At 35.6% G+C, this 22,616-nt stretch overlaps 1 protein-coding gene across 9 annotated transcripts in view; it reads right to left on the reverse strand.

Annotated features, from left to right (window-relative positions):
* Positions 1 to 22,616, reverse strand: part of MEF2A (myocyte enhancer factor 2A) — a 164,896-nt gene that overhangs the window by 96,084 nt on the left and 46,196 nt on the right. Inside the window, exon 3 of one of the 9 annotated variants that reach the window (XM_082385160.1) lies at positions 3,016 to 3,167. The exons of 7 other annotated variants lie outside the window; for them this stretch is intronic. The gene's annotated coding sequence lies outside the window, so the exon portion shown is untranslated. Of the gene's footprint in view, positions 1 to 3,015; positions 3,168 to 8,862; positions 9,035 to 22,616 lie in introns of all 9 variants that reach the window. One more of the 9 variants, XM_082385159.1, reaches the window with a different exon arrangement.

Genomic DNA, 22,616 nt, shown 5'->3' on the forward strand with positions numbered 1-22,616 from the left:
TATGCACCAAAAAAATGAAATATAATGAACAGGTTAAATATGTAACTCTAAATGAATACTGACTAAATAAAATAATGACAGTATTTTGTGGAATTTAAAATATTACAATGAACAACAATACATAATTGGGAAGGGTAGTAAATGAAGTTAAAGTGTTCTAAAACACTTTCATTGATTAGGAAATGGAAAAAGTTCTCATTTACTTTAGACTTCAAAACATGAAAGATGCATGTGGTAATCTCTGAGATAACCACTAGAAAGACAGTAAGAGTATATATAGTCGTTCCTTGGTATCTGTAGGGGATTGATTCCAGGACCCTGAGAGGATACCAAAATCTGAGGATGCGCAAGTCCCTTATATAAAATGGCATAGCATTTGCATATAACCCACACACATCCTCTCATATACTTTAAATCATCCTTAGATTACTTATAATACATAATAAAATGTAAATGCTATGTAAATAGTTGCTGGCATGCAGTAAATTCAAGCTTTGCTTTTGGGAATTTTCTGGAATTTTTTTTCCTGGATATTTTCAATCTACAGTTGGTTGAATCCACGGGTACAAAACCCGCGGACATGAAGAGCCACCTGTACAGCTAACAAGCTAACAGAGGGGAAAAATGGATTAATAAATAATCCAAATTAGATTTAAAAAAATAAAACCTAATTATAAGATGATTATAGAGAATATATCTGACATATGGGGATATAGAAAGAATAAGCATAAAAGCATGGAGAAAGATATCTTTTGTAAAACACAAACCAAAAGAAAGCTTGTGTGGCTATACTGTACCATAGAAAACTTTGATGCATGAGATAGATATATATAGATATGGATAAAAATATAGTGGGATATTTCATTACAATAAAAGTTCAATTCACCAGGAAGGCACAGCAATTCTAAATCTGAATGCACCTGGTAGCACCTAAATCAGGTATCTTTTCCTGAAAAGCAGATATTCTGTGCAAAACCCTAACCAGGAACTTGTTTTCCAATATTTTAAATAGGAAAAATTATGTTACATATCAACTGATAACCTCCAATCACTTCTCTTTGAAAATTTAACTAAACATAGAAAATGTCCATTTACCATAGTAAATTATCATGGTTAGGATGTAAAATGCACACTATATGACTTCATATGCAATAACTTTCTCCCTGGCTTTGTTTTCCTTCTCCACAATTTAACATTTTCTCAACATGTTTGGGGCATTCTACAAATTTAAGCAAAATCAAGGAACAAATATGAAAGGCAATTAGAAATTTAATCAAAACAAACACATACGGCAGATAATAGCTCAAAAGCTTACAATACTGTAACATCTTTCTCATTGCCAGAAACATCAGAGATGCATATTCCCTTTGTTGACACTAAGCAAATGTTTCAAAATGTCTACACGTGCTTCTAATGTTCAACAAATTACATTTGGAAGGTAATTTGTGACTTCCCCCATAGACCAGTTTGCTAAAATATTGTACTGAATTTTACAGATTAAAAAATACTTTTTCTAAATAAACTTAAACTAAGAAACTAGAGTATGGTATATAAAGCCAACATGAAAAGAACTACGTGAAGTCCACAATTCTAGTAAGTTGATTTTAACACAGCTTTCTCAGTAAAGGAGAAAGGAACAAGCACACCAAAACAAGGAACAAGCAGACTAGAAGAAACAGAACAGATGTGAACTTTACAATTAACAACCTAACTGACATATAGAACATTAAACCTTACAAATGCAGAAAATACATTCTTTGTAAGTACGTAAAAAACATTTACCAAAAGTGACCACATGATGGACCAAAACTAAGTGTTAACAAATTTCAAAGGACAGACATGTTTCTCTGAGCTCAAATTGAGCTATGAATTAATAACAACAATATAACTAGAAAATCCTTATATATGTGAAAATTAAGCAATAAACTTCTAAATAGCCCATGGGTCAAAGAAGAAATCACAGTGAAAATTAGAAAAAATTTTTAATGGAATGCTATTAAAACACTTCCTATTAAAATGTATAGGATGCAGCTGAAACTATTCTTAAGAGGAAAAATTTTAGCTTTAAAATACATATACACTTGAAAGGCCAAAAACCAATGTTTTAAGCAACCATCTGAAAGAGTAACAAAAAGAACAAACTAAACCCCAAAACAGTACAAATGATGAAATAAAGGTAAGAGCAAAAAGTAATGAAATAGAAAACAAACATACAACAGAGATCAACAAAGCCAAAAGTTAGTTTTTTGAAAAATAAAAATTGATGAACTCCTGAAAAGAGTAATGGAGGAAAAAAGGAAGCAATTCAAAACATATCTGGCCCCAAAGGTCGTAGATAAAGGAATCTGGACTGTCCTATACACATATTTATCACACAAAGATTAATATCAATATAATAACCAACAAAAATCTGACAGTACAGTAAATTATTTACTGGCATGAAATTAAATTGGCATGTGGGACTCTAACCACCACCTCCTGTATTTCCAGCTTACAGACTCTAATAACCTAATTCCAACAATCCTTTGATCCCACTAGGTCCCACAATTTATTAAGCCTACTATGTTTTCACTGTCCCTCACCTACTCTATGTTTCTTACATGCCTCCTTATCCAGTTTAATTTTCATATATCCTTAGTCCCTTGGCTCCCACTCTCCCTCCTCCCGCCACATTTCCTGGGAGAAAACTCACCCCTGAGGAGGGCCTGCTCCTATGTAGCTGAATATGGCTGAAAAATAAACAACCATGCTAACTAGGCTAATTAATCTGACAAAATTCATGAAGGTCATGGACCTCAAACCTTAAATATTCCCTTCACACTGCCCAGTAATCTTCCATTTCCCAATCTCCTAGTTGATTATTTAATACCATATTCTATCTCCTCACATCTGCAATACCCATCCTTAATCCTCACTTTCAGCTGATAACTTTGCTACCTATTCTACTGACAGGAAAAAAAAAAGCAATCAGAAGAGAAGCTCCTCAAATTCCTGCCATCACAACTATCAACCCACCAGCATCTGTCTCATATACTCTGCCTTCCTTCCTTTTAAGATCTTCGCTCCAACAATTCTTCTTTTCTTTCCTTCAATGTCAATTTTTGCTTCCATACTGAAGAGTTCCCAGTGGCACACACACACACAAAATATGCTATTATTTCACTTACCTAAAACAAAACACAGAAAACAAACAAAAAATCTTGATCCTGAGAGAAATTTAAAATATACTAAATAACAAATTCACATTTGCAGATTCTCAGAGTTTCAATTTTGTAAAGATGTCAATTCTCCCCAAATTAATCTGGAGATTCAATACAATCTTAATCAAAATACCAGCAGGTTTTCTTTTACTATATGCAGAAACTGACAATATTACCCTAAAATTCATTTGGAAATACAAAGGTATAAGAATAGTGAAGGCTACCTTGAAGGGTAAAGCTTAAAGACTCACATACCATCATTTACCAGACTTATTATAAAGCTATAGTAATTAAGATGGTGTGCCCCAAGAGAAAACTCAAAGCTAACAGAAGGAAAGAAATAATAAACAGCAGAACAGAGATAGAGAATAGAAAAACAGAGTAAAAAAATCAGTAAAACCAGAAGTTGGTTTTGAAAAAGGTTAAAAAAATTGACAAACCTTCAGCTAGATGGATTAAGAAAGAGAGAAGATTCAAATAATTTACATCAGAATTGAAAGTGGGGACATTACTTACCAGAAATAAATATCATAGTACCAGAGTACTCTAACAATCGTATGCCAACAAATGGAATAACCTAGATAAAATGGACAAATTCCTAGAAACACAAAACCTACCAATACTGGGAGGGAGGGAGGGAGGAAAAACTGAATAGATCTACAACTAGTAAGAAAATTGAATAAGTAATCAAAAATCTCCTGAAAAAGAAAAATACTCAACCTGATGGCTCCACTGGTGGGTTCTACCAAAGATTTAAAGAAGAACTAACACCAATCCTTCTCAAACTCTTCCCAAAAACTGAAGAGGAAGAAACGCTTCCTAAAGTCAGCTTTGTCCAGATAACGAACCAAAGACAGTACACGAAAAGTACAGATCAATATCCCTATGAACAATGACGCAAAAATCCTGAACAAAATACCAGCAAACTAAATTCACTGGCATAGCAAAAGGACTGTACACCATGACCAAGTGGGATTTATTGCTGGAGTGCAAGAATAGTTCAACATACTAAAATTACTCAATGTGATATGCCACCTTAAGAGAAGGAAGGAGAAAAACCACATAACCATCTCAATTGATGCAGAAAAAGGATTTGACAAAACACACTACCCTTTTATGATAAAAACATCCAACTAGGAAAAGAAAGAAACTACCTCAACTTAATAAAAATATATAATAGAAAAACCCCACAGCTTACACCATACTCAATGGTGTAAGACTGAAAGCTTTTCCCTCTAAGATCAGGAACAAGACAAGGATGACTGATTTCACCACTTCTAAAACAAACAAAAAGCATCCAAACTGGAAAGGAAGAAGTATAATTATCTGTCTGAAGATGACATGATCATATATGTAGAATCCCCTAAAGATTCCACAAAAAACATTGTTAGAATAAATAAATTCATCAAAATACTAGGATACAAATCAACACACAAAAATCAGCTGCATTTCTATTCACTAACAGTCTGAAATAGTAAAATAATTCCATTTACAATAGCATCAAAAAGAATAAAATACTCAGGAGTAAACTTTAGTCAAGGAAGTGAAAGACTTGCACGTTGAAAACTAAAAAAGATGGATAAAGAAATTAAAGCAGACACAATAGACATCCCACGTTTATAGACTGAAAGACAATTTTGTTAACCTGTCAATACAAATTCAATGCAATCCCTATCAAAATCCCAACGATTTTTTTTGCAGAAATAGGAAAAGCCATCCAAAAATTCATACGGAATATCAAGAAACAACAGCCAAAACAATACTGAAAAGAAAGAAACTGGAAAACTCACACTCCCTAATGTCAAATTTTTCTACAAAGCTACAGTAATCAAAACAGTATACTACGGGCATAAAGACAGACAATAACAGACAAATGGAACAGAACAGAGAGCCCAGAAATAAATCCATGTATACATGGTCAAATGTCAAAAGTGTCAATGGACACTATTAACAGAGTAAAACAGCAACCCACAGAATGGGTGAAAATAATTATAAATTACATATCTGATAAGAAATTAATAGCCAGAATATATAAATAACCCTTAAAACTCCACAACAAAAAATAAACAAGCCAATTTTAAACACAGGCAAAGGACTTGAATAGACACTTCTCTAAAGATATACAAATGGCCAATAAGGACATGAAAAGATGCTCAACATGACTAATCATTTGGCAAATGCATATCAAAACCATGAGATACCACTTCACACCCATTTGGATAGCTATTTTATGAAACAAATAAAAAAGAAAAATAAAAAACAGAAAATTAGTGTTAAGGTACATGTGGAAAAACTGGAACCCCTATGCATTGTTTTGGGGAATCTAAAATGGTACACCTGCTGTGGAAAGACATATGGTGGTTACTTAAAAAATTAAATATAGAATTACTACTTGATCCAGCAATTCTACTTCTAGGTATACACACAAAAGAACTGAAAGCAAGGACTCAAATAACATATTTGTACACCAACGTTCATAGGAGCATTATTCACAATAGTCAAAAGATAGAAACAACCCAAATGTCCACTGGCAAATGAACAAAGAAGCAAAATGTGGTATATATATGTATACAATGGAATATTTTTCAGCCTTAAAAAAGGAAATCCTATCACAAACTACAACAAGAATGAACTTTGAAAATATTATGCTAATAAGCCAATTGCAGAAAGACAAATACTATGTAATTCCACTTACATGAGATTCCTACAGTAGTCAAATTCAGAGACAGAAAGTAAAATGCGAGTTGCCAGAGATGGGGAGGGATAGGGAGTAGAAGAACGAATGGGGAGTTAGTGTTTAATGGGTACAAAGTTTCACTATGGAATGATGAAAAAGTTCTGGAGATGGCCTGTGGTGATCACTGCTCAGCAATGTGAATTTATTTTAATGCCACTGGACTGAATATTTAAAAATGGTTAAAATGGCAAGTACTATGCTATGTATATTTTACCACAATTTAAAAGAATACAAATACTCCCCCCAAAAGTATGTACATACCTTTAAAATGATTATAGTATTCAGTTTTTATTAATTCAATCTAACCACTAACTCTAGGTCAAATGAGTACTGATTTTTCTGTACAGTGAGTTTTACTGGAAATGGCAACATTTAAAACCTACCTTTCGAACTAAAACCTATCTTTAGCAAACACAGATGGGCATTTTTTCACAGAGAAAGTAATATATATCCTAGAGGGGGAAAAAGGAACCTCTAATTAAATCCCAAGGCCTCTATCTGTATTCAAGCAATGTTAATACAGTAAAAAAAATTAATTTAAACTGAACTTACAGTTAACTGAAAAAAATTTTTAGTATGTCATTTTATTAAAAGCAGGAATCAGATCTTCAAAAAGATTTCCTATAATAACTATAAATGGAATATAACCTTTAAAAACTGTGAATCACAATGTTGCACACCTGAAAATTATATAATATTGTAAAACAACTATACCTCAGTAACAAATTTTTTAAAGAAATTTTGAAAAATTCCCAGTTTGGGCTCTACTGTCTTAATTTAAGAGATATCATAGAATCTGGCACGCAGACTCAGACCACACTAACACTGATCGCAGATGTTCAGTCTTTTAAAATCAATTAAAATCAATTTTACTTACTGTTTTAAAGAACTCTGTTGCTTAAGTAAATAAATATTTTAAGAGCATGGACTTTAAACAGAAGGTGAACCTTTACTTTTTAAACTTGGCCCTTATTAACACCTATCTTTGAGTTCATCAGAACACCCCATTTTGGTGATGCTGGTAAATCAATTATTTATTAATTTTTTTCAAAAGTTACTAAAATAAACTTTGTAATAAAAGTAACTATGTACAATCAACAACTGAACCTTTTTAATAGATAAACAGGTATCTATCAAGAGAAAATCTTTAATGATTCATTACCTCTTTAAAAGGCGGCGAGGGGGGGGAACACGACTTCCCCGGTGGCCCAGTGGTAAAGAATCCGCCTTCCAATGCAGGGAACTCAGGTTTGACCCCAGTCGGGGAACTAAGATCCCACACACCACAGGGCAACTAAGCCCGCATGCCACAATTACTGAGCCCACACACCACAACTACTGAGCCCACGTGCCGCAACTACAGAGTCCACATGCTCTGGAGCCCGCACGCCACAACTAGAGAGAGAAAACCCATGTACCACAACTAGACAGAGAAAACCCGCACACCACAACTAGAGAGAAGCCCGCGTACCACAACTAGAGAGAAGCCCACGTGCCACAACAACGATCCCATGTGCTGCAACTAAGACCCAACACAGCCAAATATTAAATAAATAAGTAAATAATAAAATGCTTAAAAATAAATAAATAAAAGAGGGGAACTTAAGAATTCAATTTTGGATATAATAAACTTGCGATAGTCAGGGATCATTATGTTGGAAATGTCAAAAAGGAAGGTAGATATAACACTCAGACCTTAGAGCAAAAAATACACTTTGGGGAATCTTGTGAGAAACAATGTGCTCACCTAGGGATAAAATGTAAAACGAAGAGGGAGAGCGAAACCCCCAAAGAACATTTATTATTATTGTTGCAAATGAATAGCCCCAAACTATCCTTAAGACATAAGGCTTTAAACAACTTGGCCAATATTAAAAAAATTTTTCAAACAGAAATCTTTCAGCCTCCCTTGAAAAAATCAAGAATTTATTCTAAGGAAGTAATAAGACAATGACAAAAATATATATACATATATGGATGTTCATCCCAATGCACCCAAAACAGTGAAAACATAGAGGGAAAAGACTATAAGCATATAGGCATGACCTGTCTATATAATAAAATACCATAGCCATTAAAAACGTTGAACATTTTATAACAATGTTCACAATATAATGTTGTGGGCAGAAAATATATAATTCTAGTAGTATTTTTAAAATTTTGTAGGTATGGTGTGCACAGATACAAGATGGCACTGTATATTCATGTTACCGAAATTAATAAACTGTGGACAGTTTTTAAAAATCATTTTCATTTTATTTTTTACAAAATAAACATCACTGTGATAAGGAAAAAAGTTATTACATACAACAAAAAACTAATGGCCACTTTTAAAATTAGTCAGAAAATTAAAATCCTGAAAGATAGAAAGCATGAACTTTAAACATTACTGAAAAGTTCCTTCTACTTTAGCATTTTGTGCAATTTCCAATTACTTTTTCTTCATAACTTGCTTGCAATTTCAAAGCATTATTTGACTGAGAAGGTCTATGACAAGTGAAGTGAGAAAATGTGGGTCCTAGCTCCAGACAATGTCAGTAAAGTAGCTGCACAACCTCTGGTACACGACAGTTTCTAAGAAAAAGTGACTTTTTATAACAGGAAAATTGAAATTATACACGCTATAAGTACTACACAAGGCTAGAATAAAATACTGTGCATATGCAAATATTTGAGGAAAAGTGATTATTACTACTAACAAATATATTTTTAAGCATGGTATAATGTGTTACATTAATATTTATGATTAGAAAATGAGTACTTTATTTACTGTGTGCCCACTATTTCACATATTTATTCCCTTAATATGTATTTATACCTTTTTTGCACATACAATAGAAATCAAGAGAAAAAAATTAAATTAAAAACATTATCTTGTAGCTAATTTTCAATAACTGAATGTCAAATTAGTATCTAAGATTATACCTTATAAAAAAGCAAATTAAGGGACTTCTCTGGTGGTCCAGCAATAAACACTCCGTGCTCCCGAGATTGGTTCAAGATGGTGGAGTAGAAGGACGTACTTTCACTCCCTCTTGCGAGAGCACCGGAATCACAACTAACTGCTGAATGCTGAATAATCAACAACAGGAAGACACTGGAACGCACCAAAAAAGATACCCCACATCCAAAGACAAAGAAGAAGCCACAATGAGACAGTAGGAGGGACGCAATCACAATAAAATCAAATCCCATAACTGCTGGGTGGGTGACTCACAAACTGGAGAACACTTATACCACAGAAGTCCATCCACTGGAGTGAAGGTTCTGAGCCCCAGGTCAGGCTTCCCAACCTGGGGGTCCAGCAACAGGAGGAGGAATTCCTAGAGAATCAGACTTTGAAGGCTAGCAGGATTTGATTGCAGGACTTCGACAGGACTGTGGAAAAGAGACTCCACTATTGGAGGGCACACACAAAGTAGTGTGTGCACTGGGACCCAGAGGAAGAAGCAGTGACCCCACAGGAAACTGAACCAGACCTACCTGCTAGTGTTGGAGGGTCTCCTGCAGAGGCGGGGGGTGGCTGTGTCTCACCGTGAGGACAAGGACACTGGCAGCAGAAGTTCTGGGAAATACTCCTTGGCATGAGCCCTTCCAGAGTCTGCCATTAGCCCCACCGAAGAGCCCAGGTAGGCTCCAGTGTTGGGTCGCCCCAGGCCAAACAACCAACAGGAAGGGAACCCAGCCACACCCAACAGGAGACAAGTGGATTAAAGTTTTACTGAGCTCTGCCCACCAGAGCAACAGCCAGCTCTACCCACCACCAGTCCCTCCCATCAGGAAACTTGCACAAGCCTCTCAGATAGCCTCATCCACCAGAGGGCAGACAGCAGAAGCAAGAAGAACTACAATCCTGCAGCCTGTGGAACAAAAACCACATTCCCAGAAAGAGAGACAAGATGAAAAGGCAGAGGGCTATGTACCAGATGAAGGAACAAGAAATAGCCCCAGAAAAACAACTAAATTAAGAGGAGGTAGGCAACCTTCCAGAAAAAGAATTCAGAATAATGACAGTGAAGATGATCCAGAACCTCGGAAAAAGAATGGAGGCAAAGATCAAAAAGATGCAAGAAATGTTTAAAAAAGACGTAGAAGAATTAAAGAACAAACAGAGATGAACAATAAATAACTGAAATGAAAACTACACTAGAAGGAATCAATAGCAGAATAACTGAGGCAAAAGAATGGATAAGTGACCTGGAAGACAGAATGGTGGAATTCACTGCTGTGGAACAGAATAAAGAAAAAAAGAATGAAAAGAAATGAAGACAGCCTAAGAGAACTCTGGGACAACATTAAACTCAACAACATTCGCATTATATGGGTCCCAGAAGGAGAAGAGAGAGAGAAAGGACCAGAGAAAATATTTGAAGAGATAATAGTGGAAAACTTCCCTAAAATGGGAAAGGAACTAGCCACCCAAGTCCAGGAAGCGCAGAGAGTCCCATACAGGATAAACCCAAGGAGAAACATGCCGAGACACATAGTAATCAAATTGGCAGAAATTAAGTACAAAGAAAACTTACTGAAAGCAGCAAGGGAAAAAAGACAAATAACATACAAGGGAACTCCCATAAGGTTAACAGCTGATTTCTCAGCAGAAACTCTACAAGCCAGAGGGAGTGGCATGACACATTTAAAGTGATGAAAGGGAAGAAACTACAACCAAGATTACCCGGCAAGGATCTCATTCACATTCGATGGAGAAATCAAAAGCTTTACAGACAAGCAAAAGCTAACAGAATTCATCACCACCAAACCAGCTCTACAACACATGCTAAAGGAACTTCTCTAACTGGGAAACACAAGAGAAGAAAAGGACCTACAAAAACAAACTCAAAACAATTAAGAAAATGGTCATAGAACATACATACCAATAATTACCTTAAACGTGAATGGATTAAATGCTCCAACCAAAAGACACAGGCTTGCTGAATGGATACAAAAACAAAACCCATATATATGCTGTCTACAAGAGACCCACTTCAGACCTAGGGACACATACAGACTGAAAATGAGGGGATAGAAAAAGATATTCCATGCAAATGGAAATCAAAAGAAAGCTGGAGTAACAATACTCATATCAGATAGAATAGACTTTAAAATAAAGAAAGTTACAAGAGACAAGGAAGGACATGACATAATGATCAAGGGATCAATCCAAGAAGAAGATATAACAATTATAAACATATATGCACCCAACACAGGAGCACCTCAATACATAAGGCAACTGCTAACAGCTATAAAAGAGGAAATCGACAGTAACCACAGTAATAGTGGGGGACTTTAACACCTCACTTACACCACTAGGCAGATCATCCAAAATGCAAATAAATAAGGAAGAAGAAGCTTTAAATGACAAAATAGACCAGACAGATTTAATTGATATTTATAGGACATTCCATCCAAAAACAGCAGATTAAACTTTCTTCTCAAATGCGCACGGAACATTCTCCAGGATAGATCACATCTTGGGTCACAAATCAAGCCTCAGTAAACTTAAGGAAATTGAAATCATATCAAGCATCTTTTCTGACCACAACGCTATGAGATTAGAAATCAATTACAGGGAAAAAACATAAAAAACACAAACACATGGAGGCTAAACAATACATTACTAAATAACGAAGAGATCACTGAAGAAATCAAAGAGGAAATCAAAAAATACCTAGAGACAAATGACAATGAAAATATGACGATCCAAAACGTATGGGATGCAGCAAAAGCAGTTCTAAGAGGGAAGTTTATAGCAATAGAAGCGTATCTCAAAAAACAAGAAAAATCTCAAATAAACAATCTAAGCTTACACCTAAAGGGACTAGATAAAGAAGAACAAACAAAACCCAAAGTTAGCAGAAGGAAAGAAATCATAAAGATCAGAGCAGAAATAAATGAAATAGAAACAAAGAAAGCAACAGCAAAGATCAATAAAACTAAAAGCTGGTTCTTTAAGAAGATAAACAAAATTGATAAACCATTAGCCAGACTCATCAAGAAAAACAGGGAGAAGACTCAAATCAATAGAATTAGAAATGAAAAAGGAGAAGTAACAACTGACACTGCAGAAATACAAACGATCATGAGAGATTACTACAAGTAACTCTATGGCAATAAAATGGACAACCTGGAAGAAATGGACAAATTCTTAGAAAGGTATATATAACCTTCCAAGACTGAACCAGGAAGAAATAGAAAATATGAACAGACTAATCACAAGTAATGAAATTGAAACTGTGATTAAAAATCTTCCAACAAACAAAAGTCCAAGACCAGATGGCTTCACAGGTGAATTCTATCAAACATTTAGAGAAAAGCTAACACCCATCCTTCTCACTCTTCCAAAAAACTGCAGAGGAAGGAACACTCCCAAACTCATTCTATGAGGTCACCATCACCCTGATACCAAAACCAAAGATACTACAAAAAAAAGAAGGGCTTCCCTGGTGGCGCAGTGGTTGAGAATCTGCCTGCCAATGCAGGAGACACGGGTTCGAGCCCTGGTCTGGGAGGATCCCACGTGCCGCAGAGCAAATGGGCCCGTGAGCCACGATTGCTGAGCCTGCACGTCTGGAGCCTGTGCTCCGCAACGGGAGAGGCCGCGATAGTGAGAGGCCCGCGCACCGTGATGAAGAGAGGCCCCCGCTTGCCACGGCTAGAGAGAGCCCTCACACAGAAACGAGGATCCAACACAGCCATTAATAAATAAATAAAGCACACCTAGTATAGTGTAATTTAAAAAAAAAAAAAATTACAGACCAATATCACTGATGAATATAGATGCAAAAATCCTCAACAAAATACTAGCAAACAGAATCCAACAACACATTAAAAGGATCATACACCATGATCAAGTGGGATTTATCCCAGGGATGCAAGGATTCTTCAATATACGCAAATCAATCAGTGTGATATACCATATGAACAAATTGAAGAATAAAAACCATATGATCATCTCAATAGATACAGAACAAGCTATTGACAAAATTCAACACCCATTTATGATAAAAACTCTCCAGAGATGGGCATAGAGGGAACCTACTTCAACATAATAAAGTCCATATACAACAAACCCACAGCAAACATCATTCTCAATGGTGAAAAACTGAAAGCATTTCCTCTAAGATCAGGAACAAGACAAGGATGTCCACTCTCACCACTATTATTCAACATAGTTTTGGAAGTCCTAGCCACGGCAATCAGGGAAGAAAAAGAAATAAAAGGAATACAAATTGGAAAAGAAGAAGTAAAACTGTCACTGTTTGCAGATGACATGATACTATACATAGAGAATCCTAAAGATGCCACCAGAAAACTACTAGAGCTAATCAATGAATCTGGTAAAGTTGCAGGATACAAAATTAATGCACGGAAATCTCTTGCATTCCTCTACACTAATGATGAAAAATCTGAATGAGAAATTAAGGGAACACTCCCACTTACCACTGGAACAAAAAGAATAAAATACCTAGGAATTAACCTACCTGGGGAGAGAAAAGACCTGTATGCAGAAAACTGTAAGACACTGATGAAAGAAATTAAAGATGATACCAACAGATGGAGAGATATACCATGTTCTTGGATTGGAAGAATCAATATTGTGAAAATGACTATACGACCCAAAGCAATCTACAGATTCAATGCAATCCCTATCAAATTACCAATGGCATTGTTTACAGAACTAGAACAAAAACTCTTAAAATGTGTATGGAGACAAAAAAGACCCTGAATAGCCAAAGCAGTCTTGAGGGAAAAAAATGGAGCTGGAGGAATCAGACTCCCTGACTTCAGACTATACAACAAAGCTACAGTAATCAAGACAACATGGTACTGGCACAAAAACAGAAATATAGATCAATGGAACAGAAAGCCCAGAGATAAACCCATGCACGTATGGTCAACTAATCTATGACAAAGGAGGCAAGGATATACAATGGAGAAAAGACAGTCTCTTCAATAAGGGAACACTGGACAGCTACCTGTAAAAGAATGAAATTAGAACACTCCCTAACACCATACACTAAAATAAACTCAAAATGGATTAGAGACCTAAATGTAAGACTGGACACTATATAACTCTTAGAGGAAAACATAGGAAGAACACTCTTTGACATAAATCACAGCAAGATCTTTTTTGATCCACCTCCTAGAGTAATGGAAATAGAAAGAAAACTAAACAAATGGGACCTAATGAAACTTAAAAGCTTTTGCACAGCAAAGGAAACCATAAACAAGACGAAAAGACAACCCTCAGAATGGGAGAAAATATTTGCAAATGAATCATCGGACAAAGGATTAATCTCCAAAATACATAAACAGCTCATGCAACTCAATATTAAAAAAACAAACAACCCAATCCAAAAATGGGGGAAAGACCTAAATAGACATTTCTCCAAAGAAGACATACAGATGCCCAAGAGGCACATGAAAAGCTGCTCAACATCACTAATTATTAGAGAAATGCCAAATCAAAACTACAATGAGGTATCACCTCACACCGGTTAGAATGGGCATCATCAGAAAATCTACAAACAACAAATGCTGGAGAGGGTGTGGAGAAAAGGGAACCCTCTTGCACTGCTGGTGGGAATGTAAATTGGTGCAGCCACTATGGAGAACAGTATGGAGGTTCCTTAAAGAACTAAAAATAGAATTACCATATGACCCAGCAATCCCACTACTGGGCATATACCCAGAGAAAACCATAATTCAAAAAGATACATGCATCAACTCGGTGCTTTGTGACCACCTAGAGGGGTGGGATAGGGAGGGTGGGAGGGAGGGAGACGCAAGAGGGAAGAGATATGGGGATATATGTATATGTATGACTGATTCACTTTGTTATAAAGCAGAAACTAACACACCATTGTAAAGCAAATATACTCCAATAAAGATGTTAAAAAAAAAAAAGACACATGCACCCCAATGTTCATTGCAGCACTATTTACAATAGCCAGGTCATGGAAGCAATCTAAATGCCCATCGACAGACGAATGGATAAAGAAGATGTGGTATATATATACAATGGAATATTATTCAGCCATAAAAAGGAACAAAATTGGGTCATTTGTAGAGACATGGATGAATCCAGAGACTGTCATACAGAGTGAAATAAGTCAGAAAGACAAAAACAAATATCGTATATTAATGCATATATGTGGAACCTCAAAAAATGGTACAGATGAACTGGTTTCCAGGGCAGAAATTGAGACACGGATGTAGAGAACAAACGTATGGACACCAAGGGGGGAAAGCGGCGGGGGCTGGGGGGGAGGTGTGGTGGTGTGATGAATTGGGAGATTGGGATTGACATATATACACTAATATGTATTAAATGGATAACTAATAAGAACTTGCTGTATAAAAAAATAAATAAAATTAAATTAAAAAAAAAAAAAGACTCCGTGCTCCCAATGCAGGGGAAGAACCGACGTGCCGCAACTAAGATCCGGCGCAGCCAAATAAAATAATTAAATAAATATTTTTTTAAAAAACAAGCAAATTAAACATGAAATATACATTAGCTACATATATTATAATATATTAATATATATTTTTAAAATTTATATGTAGTATGTATATAGTTTGAATTTTTTTCCTTAGGCTTAGTAGATACTCTTACTTGATTTCTTCCTTTTTCTATACATAGTCTATCAATGAAAAGCAGGGGAAGAAAGAGTGCCGAGTCAATACTGCTCCAGGACCCATTTTAATGTAAACCTCATTTTTCACCAAACTTCAATCAAGCTGCTTAAAAAAGGGTAGAATCCTAAAATTTTCAAGTTTCCTTAGAAATCATCTTGTATTGTAATCCCTACCCCTTCAGCAAAGAAGAAACTGAGAGCCAAGGAGAAAAGTGAACCCTCTAGAATCTCAGTTCCAACAGCTAGGAACTTTTCTACTATAACATGGCAGTTGTTCTTCTAGTCATTCACATACTATCTTCTCAATGTTTCTCCTAATTATGTACCACTCTGTACATCATTATTTACCTATTTTTCCTTTACATCAATTCTCTTTTTCACTTTAATAAATGTATTTAAAACAAACTTTATTAATGCTATAATAGAAAAATTAGTATAACTTGCCACAAGTGAAAGATGGTCATTAAAAACAATGAAAACATAATTAAATATAAAGTAAAATGAAAGCAATTAAATATAATGTTGGTATGTATGTATGGGTGTATCACATTATTACTTATAGTTTCTATGATTATATGGTAAATATGTATATATAGCATACCTATATATAATATATAGAATAATGGTAAGTATAAGTAACATGATTTCATGATAACTATACATATTTATATAAAACATATTTATATAAAGTATGCTATATGTTTATAATCATAGTAACTATAAATAAAACAAATCAAATTGCCTAATTTGTAAAAATGCATACCTGAAAATAATTTCCTCAGTAAGAACAGGATTGTAAAAAATTAGTATTAAAGAGGGATTCAGTTCCATTTTACTTAGGAAGACAACTCCAATTTTTAGTTTTAAGTAAACCAGATCAAAGAATCCCATCTCACATGCGTACTTAATCAGAAAAGGGAAAGGTTTGGGCAACCTTCTTTGATAGGGTTGGAATACTGAAAATTAATTCCTAATCATAAAATTAACTTTTGTTCAACAACAACAAACTTTTGCCTCAAGATCATTTCAGAAGCCTTCTTCTTAAATGTGAAAATGTACCTGGCAATTTTCAAACAGCAATGGGAAATGGGTACTATGTCCATTCATTTCTGCCATGCAATTTGGGGAAAATACTTTTTAAAAAGCCTTTTATCAGGTCTTCCAAGTGTCTTTTCATAATATTCAGAATATGTTCAAAGCCAGTTCATCAGAGAAATAAGTCCATAACCATAGGATTCAGACAATGAATACGTTTTCTATTATGTATTAAATGGCTGAATGGAGAAATGAAGTTTTTCAAGGGCCCCGGTACATAATAACAGCAAAGCATTTTACATGCCTTATGTCCTTAAATTGTTAACACCTCTTTATGACATAGGCATTATTATTACTCCCATTTTAAATCTGAGAAAACTGAAGCCTAGGCAATAAATACCACTTCCCCAAGGTCACAGGTGCTAAATAGTGGAGCCAAGACTCAATCCAGGTCTATGTGACTCCAGAACAGCACGTTAATAGTTGTATTCTGCTGCCTTAGTAAGACAGGATCAGTAGCTAAAGCCCTGCATCAGTTTTCCCAGAGCAGCTAGTCTCAGGCACCAAGTACCAGCCTTGACCAGGGAGGGACCCTGGGTTCAGGGACCCAAGGTCAATAGTCTGGCTATCACTAGCCCAGCCGTACCAGAGAAACCCTTATCTCACTGCTGGCAAAGGAGCATGGTGGGAGAGAAGAAAAAGCCAAAGACTACCAACCCCAGCTAAAGAAACCTCACCACCACTCCCACTGCCTGGTTCCTTCCCTCCTCCTCCTTCCTTCCATCCTTAATGACCATGCCAGGGACACCACAATCCTTTAAGCTGCAGCTGCTGCCTCCTCCTGCTTGCCCACACTTTGGGATATAGATCTTCCTTGACCTACTATGCTACTCTTGCACAATTTAAAATTCACATTGTGCCTTAAAAGAAAATACAGAGAATGTCTTCAGCAAGTATACTAATGTCTGTAACCATTTAGAAAAAGTTTTATTTTTAAACTTTTAACATTTTGCCATAGTTTCTCATTCTCTGTCCCCCTTCCCTCATGGAGTGAAGAATATTTTCTTATATAACCAAAATACAGTTATCAAACTCAGAAAATATATCATTTATACAATACTCTAAAATGCAGGCCATATTCCATTTTTGTCAATTATCCCAATAATGTTCTTTAGAGGTTTTTTTTTCCCTCTTCAGTACAAGATCTTTACAGGTTCACATATCACATTTAGCTGTCCGTCTTTTTAGTCTCCTTTAATCTAAAGTTTCTTGGCCTTTGCCTTTCATGACATTGACATTGTGAAGAATGAGAGCCAGTTATTCTACAGAATATTCCTCAATTTAGGTCTGTCTTATGTTTCCTCACATTTAAATTCCCAGCCAAAACACTACGTAAGTGATCTTGTATCCTTCTTAGGGTATCATATGCAGAGGCATTTGATGTCCATCTACCCCTTACTGATGTTTATTTTGATCACTTGATCAAAGTGTCATCCAATTTCTCTGCTGTATAGACCTATTTCCCTCTTGCAAATAACAAGCAATCTACGGGAAGATAAAACCATATAAATATCCTACTCCTCATCAAACTTTTCCCCTGGATTGAGAACCCTCTGATGATTCTTACCTGAACCAATCTATACCATGACAATTATAAAATGATGGTCTTTGGATTCCACTACTCCCTCCACATTTATCAACCATAAGGAAGAGCCCTCCTCTCTGCTATGTATTATTTATTTATCTATTTATTATCAGTATGGATTTATATATTCCTCTTTTATTCAATGGTTATAATTCATTACTCTTCTAATTTTGATGCTCAAATTATCCTCAACTTGGCCAGTGGGACCCCTCCTTTCAAGCTGGGACCTGTGTCTTTTTAACATTCTTGGAGCACTTTATTACTTTCTGGCCCAACAGGATGCTCCAGGCTCATCTGGTACCTTCCTGAGCCATCCCTAGAATAAGTCATTTATCCAAGTGAATCTGGTTGCTTTTACTGGGCAATGGTAGAAGTCAAGATCTGAGTGGTGCTGGGTGTGCTCACTACTACTGTAGCGCCATTCTTCTAAGCCATTTCTAGGAAATACATAAATAAAATGTGAACCTATGTTCATATTGACACCTCCAATTCTCACAAGGTTCTTCTCTGCCTTCCCTGTGCCATATTTGTACTTCCCTTCTTCCATAGTAAGAACCCTGGCTTGCAGCAACATCAATGCATTTATTCATTTCCTTAATCCAGAGTTTCTCAACTGCAGCCCTACTGACATTTAAGACCAGATAACAATTCTTTGTTGGGGGGTGGGGGGGTTGGAAATCCTGTGTACTGAAGCAGGTTTAGTAGCACAACTTCCTGACTTCCACCTTTGCATGTTTTCAAGATAATTGTATTTCCAGACAGTAAGACAGACAAGATCATAAGGAAAATAATGATCGAACTCAAGTGAAATTTGCCCTGTTTATCTGATAAGGTATTTATTGACTATCATTAGAGAGAAATGTATTTTCAGAACAGCCTAGGGTAAGGAATAAAACATCAAGTGTTTCAATGTTTAGTTATACGTAAAAAATAATATAATATAGATAACAAAAACACAGAAGCAAGAAGAGACTTACACATTCCCATAATAATATTCTAGCTCTATATAGCATTCCAGGTTACAACCATAGCTTTTATAGACAAAGAATATAAAATGAGCAGAGAACAAAAATCTTTAACCTGCATAATTTTACTTCATTTTACTGTGGCTGTTATAAACAGAAGGAAGACTCCTAATAGAGTCCAGCCTTTCATTCCTAAAGGAAATCTAGATAATGATTTATTATTTTTAGGGCAGAAAGATTATTTTATGTAATTAATTAACAGCAAAAAATGCATCCCAAGAAATTTTGGTATATTTTCATTATACTTCTCTCATCCAAAGATGTGAGTCTTTAAGTTTCAACTAATTTGACTGTGTACCTCCAAAGAATTACGATACAGTTTAAACCCAAAACCCTAAAACAGTATTATGTACTTAAGAAAATATACACTTAACATTAATCACCTAATCGATATAATGTTTTTTTGCAACACTCTCAACTTTACACAAGAAAGGATTTCATAGTCCAGCTACTCAAAAAACAAAAAAATTCACTTTATACAACCTTCAGCTAAGGATGTAAAGACAATGTTAGAAGCTGCTATCCTAACAAAGAGAGCCAAATAATCTACAGAAGCATAATTTTTTGAGCCTATCAAAAGGCTGAGGTTGCAAGGCAACCACGTGAATTCTAAAGGATGACAAGCCTCTCTGAGGAAACAGGACACATAAACTGATTCACCTTTGGCAGAACACGGGAGAAATAGGCTGCTACTACAAAAGCTGGTAAGAAGAAATCAGCTGACACTGCAGAAATGCAAAGGATCATGAGAGATTACTACAAGCAACTATATGCCAATAAAAAAGAAATCAGCTGACATTTTAATGTTTCCTTAAAGGCTAAGTGGGCTAGTATGACAGTTTAGAATCTCTGGAAACCCCAAACAAAGGAGTGTTAGTGTTCTTTTCTATGTGCCCACAAGAAAGATTGGGGGACAGTACAAAACATGTGAGAGAGGCCCCCCTGGTGACACCCAAATACAAATTCCTGTCTTCTTACCAGATATCAGAGTTGTCTACTAGATACATGACTCTGGACTACAGTCAAGTAAATTTCTCTTACCCTTCGTTTTCAAATCTGTAAAATGGGAATAATATATTTCACATAGGGTTTTGTGAGGATTCATCGAGATAAAGTACCTGTTTAGCACTTGGCAAATATCAGGTGCTTAAAAATTTATAGTCATTATTCAATATTCCAACTCCAAGTACCCATTTGTTGATAAAATTAATGAGGGCAGCATAGGCTTGGCTGCCACCTAGGGAACATGTAAACGGCAAAGAAGCCCCAAAACAGAAGTACATAAGCAAACAAAAGATCAATTTTAAATTCTGCTAATTTACTATTTAGAGAAATGCATCAGATATCGTAAACCTATAAAAAACTTACACTTACAATGAGAGGAAAAGGTAGTTATCTGAAAGAAAACAGTGATTCTCTTTTATGAAAGGAAGAATTATCTTTTAATTTACCTGGATTGAAAGTTCATGATTTACATACACTGTATTTTCATCATGAGCATTTACTCTCTTTAACGCATTTTAATTTTATACCACAGACATCACAATGAGTGAACTGGATTTACTGACAGGATTCTTTATTGTCTGAGGGGCTTCTGACTACAGAGAAACACTTGTTATTCTCTATGCTTTTTTTAATGTTCATTTTCCTTAATTATATATGTAATTGAAAAATAAACAACATTAGATATTTAGAAGAAAATTCATATTTTTAGTTTCAATGATGAAAATAAAAGATAAAAGCAAAAATAAACTAGGATATTTAGAATCAATCCAGAGCATTTTTTTCTCCCCATGGGCATAAACACAGTCTAGGTCAACCACACACTGCCTAGGGACTATACTAGTAGGGAAGGACACCTAAATCAAGAAGTTCAGAATGAAACAGTAGAACATGAAAACTGCACAGAAAAGATAGAAGAGGGACCTAAGTTAACCAATCCTGGAACCACCCTAACTCTGAACTTCTTGTTAGATGAGATGATAAAATCCTTACTGTTTTGATTAGCCTCTCTGTTACTTGGAACAGAAAGCATCCTACCTGATGCATAAATGCAGACAGTTTAAGAGCTGATTATAATCTGCTCCCAAAAAGACAAGTAAATTATAGATCACTTAAAAATATTTCAGTTAGGTTATTTTCACATCAAAACATAAATATTCTTTCCATCTATAGCTTCATTTTGTAATTTTTATTCTAGACATAAAAAAGATGTGCAAATGCTCATAAGGCCAAAACCTTCTAAGTCAAAATACCAGATACTACAGAAAGCTAAAAATAGAAAACAAAAATATCTTGTAAATAAATATAGACCATACAACAAAACACATATATAGCTTAAAAAAATGAAAGATTTTCCTATGCAGTCTAAAGAAAGCTCACTGTTTCTGGTATCTACAGGCACCCAGTATAGCAGTCTTTACAAGAAATGATGTGAGTTGAGCACACAATTAAAGATTGCTAAACAACAGTAGTATTGGGTGACAGAAGGCAGCATTCAAAGATAAGCAATCAGGGACTTCCCTGGTGGCGCAGTGGTTAAGAATCCACCTGACAATGCAGGGGACACAGGTTCGAGCCCTGGTCTGGGAGGATCCCGCATGCCGCGGAGCAACTAAGCCCGTGCACCACAACTACTGAGGCTGCGCTCTAGAGCTCGCGAGCCACAACTGCTGAGGCCCAGGCACCTAGAGCTGTGCTCTGCAACAAGAGAAGCCACCACAATGAGAAGGCCGCACACTGCAAGGAAGAGTAGCTCCCACTCGCCGCAACTAGAGAAAGCCTGTGCGCAGCAATGAAGACCCAATGCAACCAAAAATAAGTTTTAAAAATTAATTTATTAAAAAAAAAGATGAGCAATCAATTCTTGTAATATACATAGATCATAATCATATGCTAACTTAAAGACAGATTAATAAATGACTGTAACAAAGACAGAGATAGTGGAACAGTAAGCTTGTTGATTTAGCTACTCATTGTTTTCTAAAATTCAAAAGTACCTTAAAAGACTGCTTCAAAATTCTCTCACATCCAGCCAACCAATCAAAATTCAGTATCTGTTTCAGAACGGTTCTGCCAGCATAGTGAGATAGGTTTGTTCTTCACTGTAATAAGAAACCCCATGGCTACAGCTCCAATTAGAGTATCCATGAACCAAAAGAAACATGAATATAGCATTATTTTACTGGCATTCAGTACCCAAAAGACATTCTACATCATCAACTGACAGCATAAAAGTGAGGCAGCTGACAGGTGATTTTTTATTTTTTTAGAATGTGCCTCAGACTAAGCTTTTTTGAAAAGGGCTTACTGAAAAAGAATATTTATTCCAAA

This window comes from Balaenoptera borealis (assembly GCF_965194805.1).
Source record: "Balaenoptera borealis genome assembly, chromosome: 3".
NCBI classification, from domain to species: Eukaryota; Metazoa; Chordata; class Mammalia; order Artiodactyla; family Balaenopteridae; genus Balaenoptera; species Balaenoptera borealis.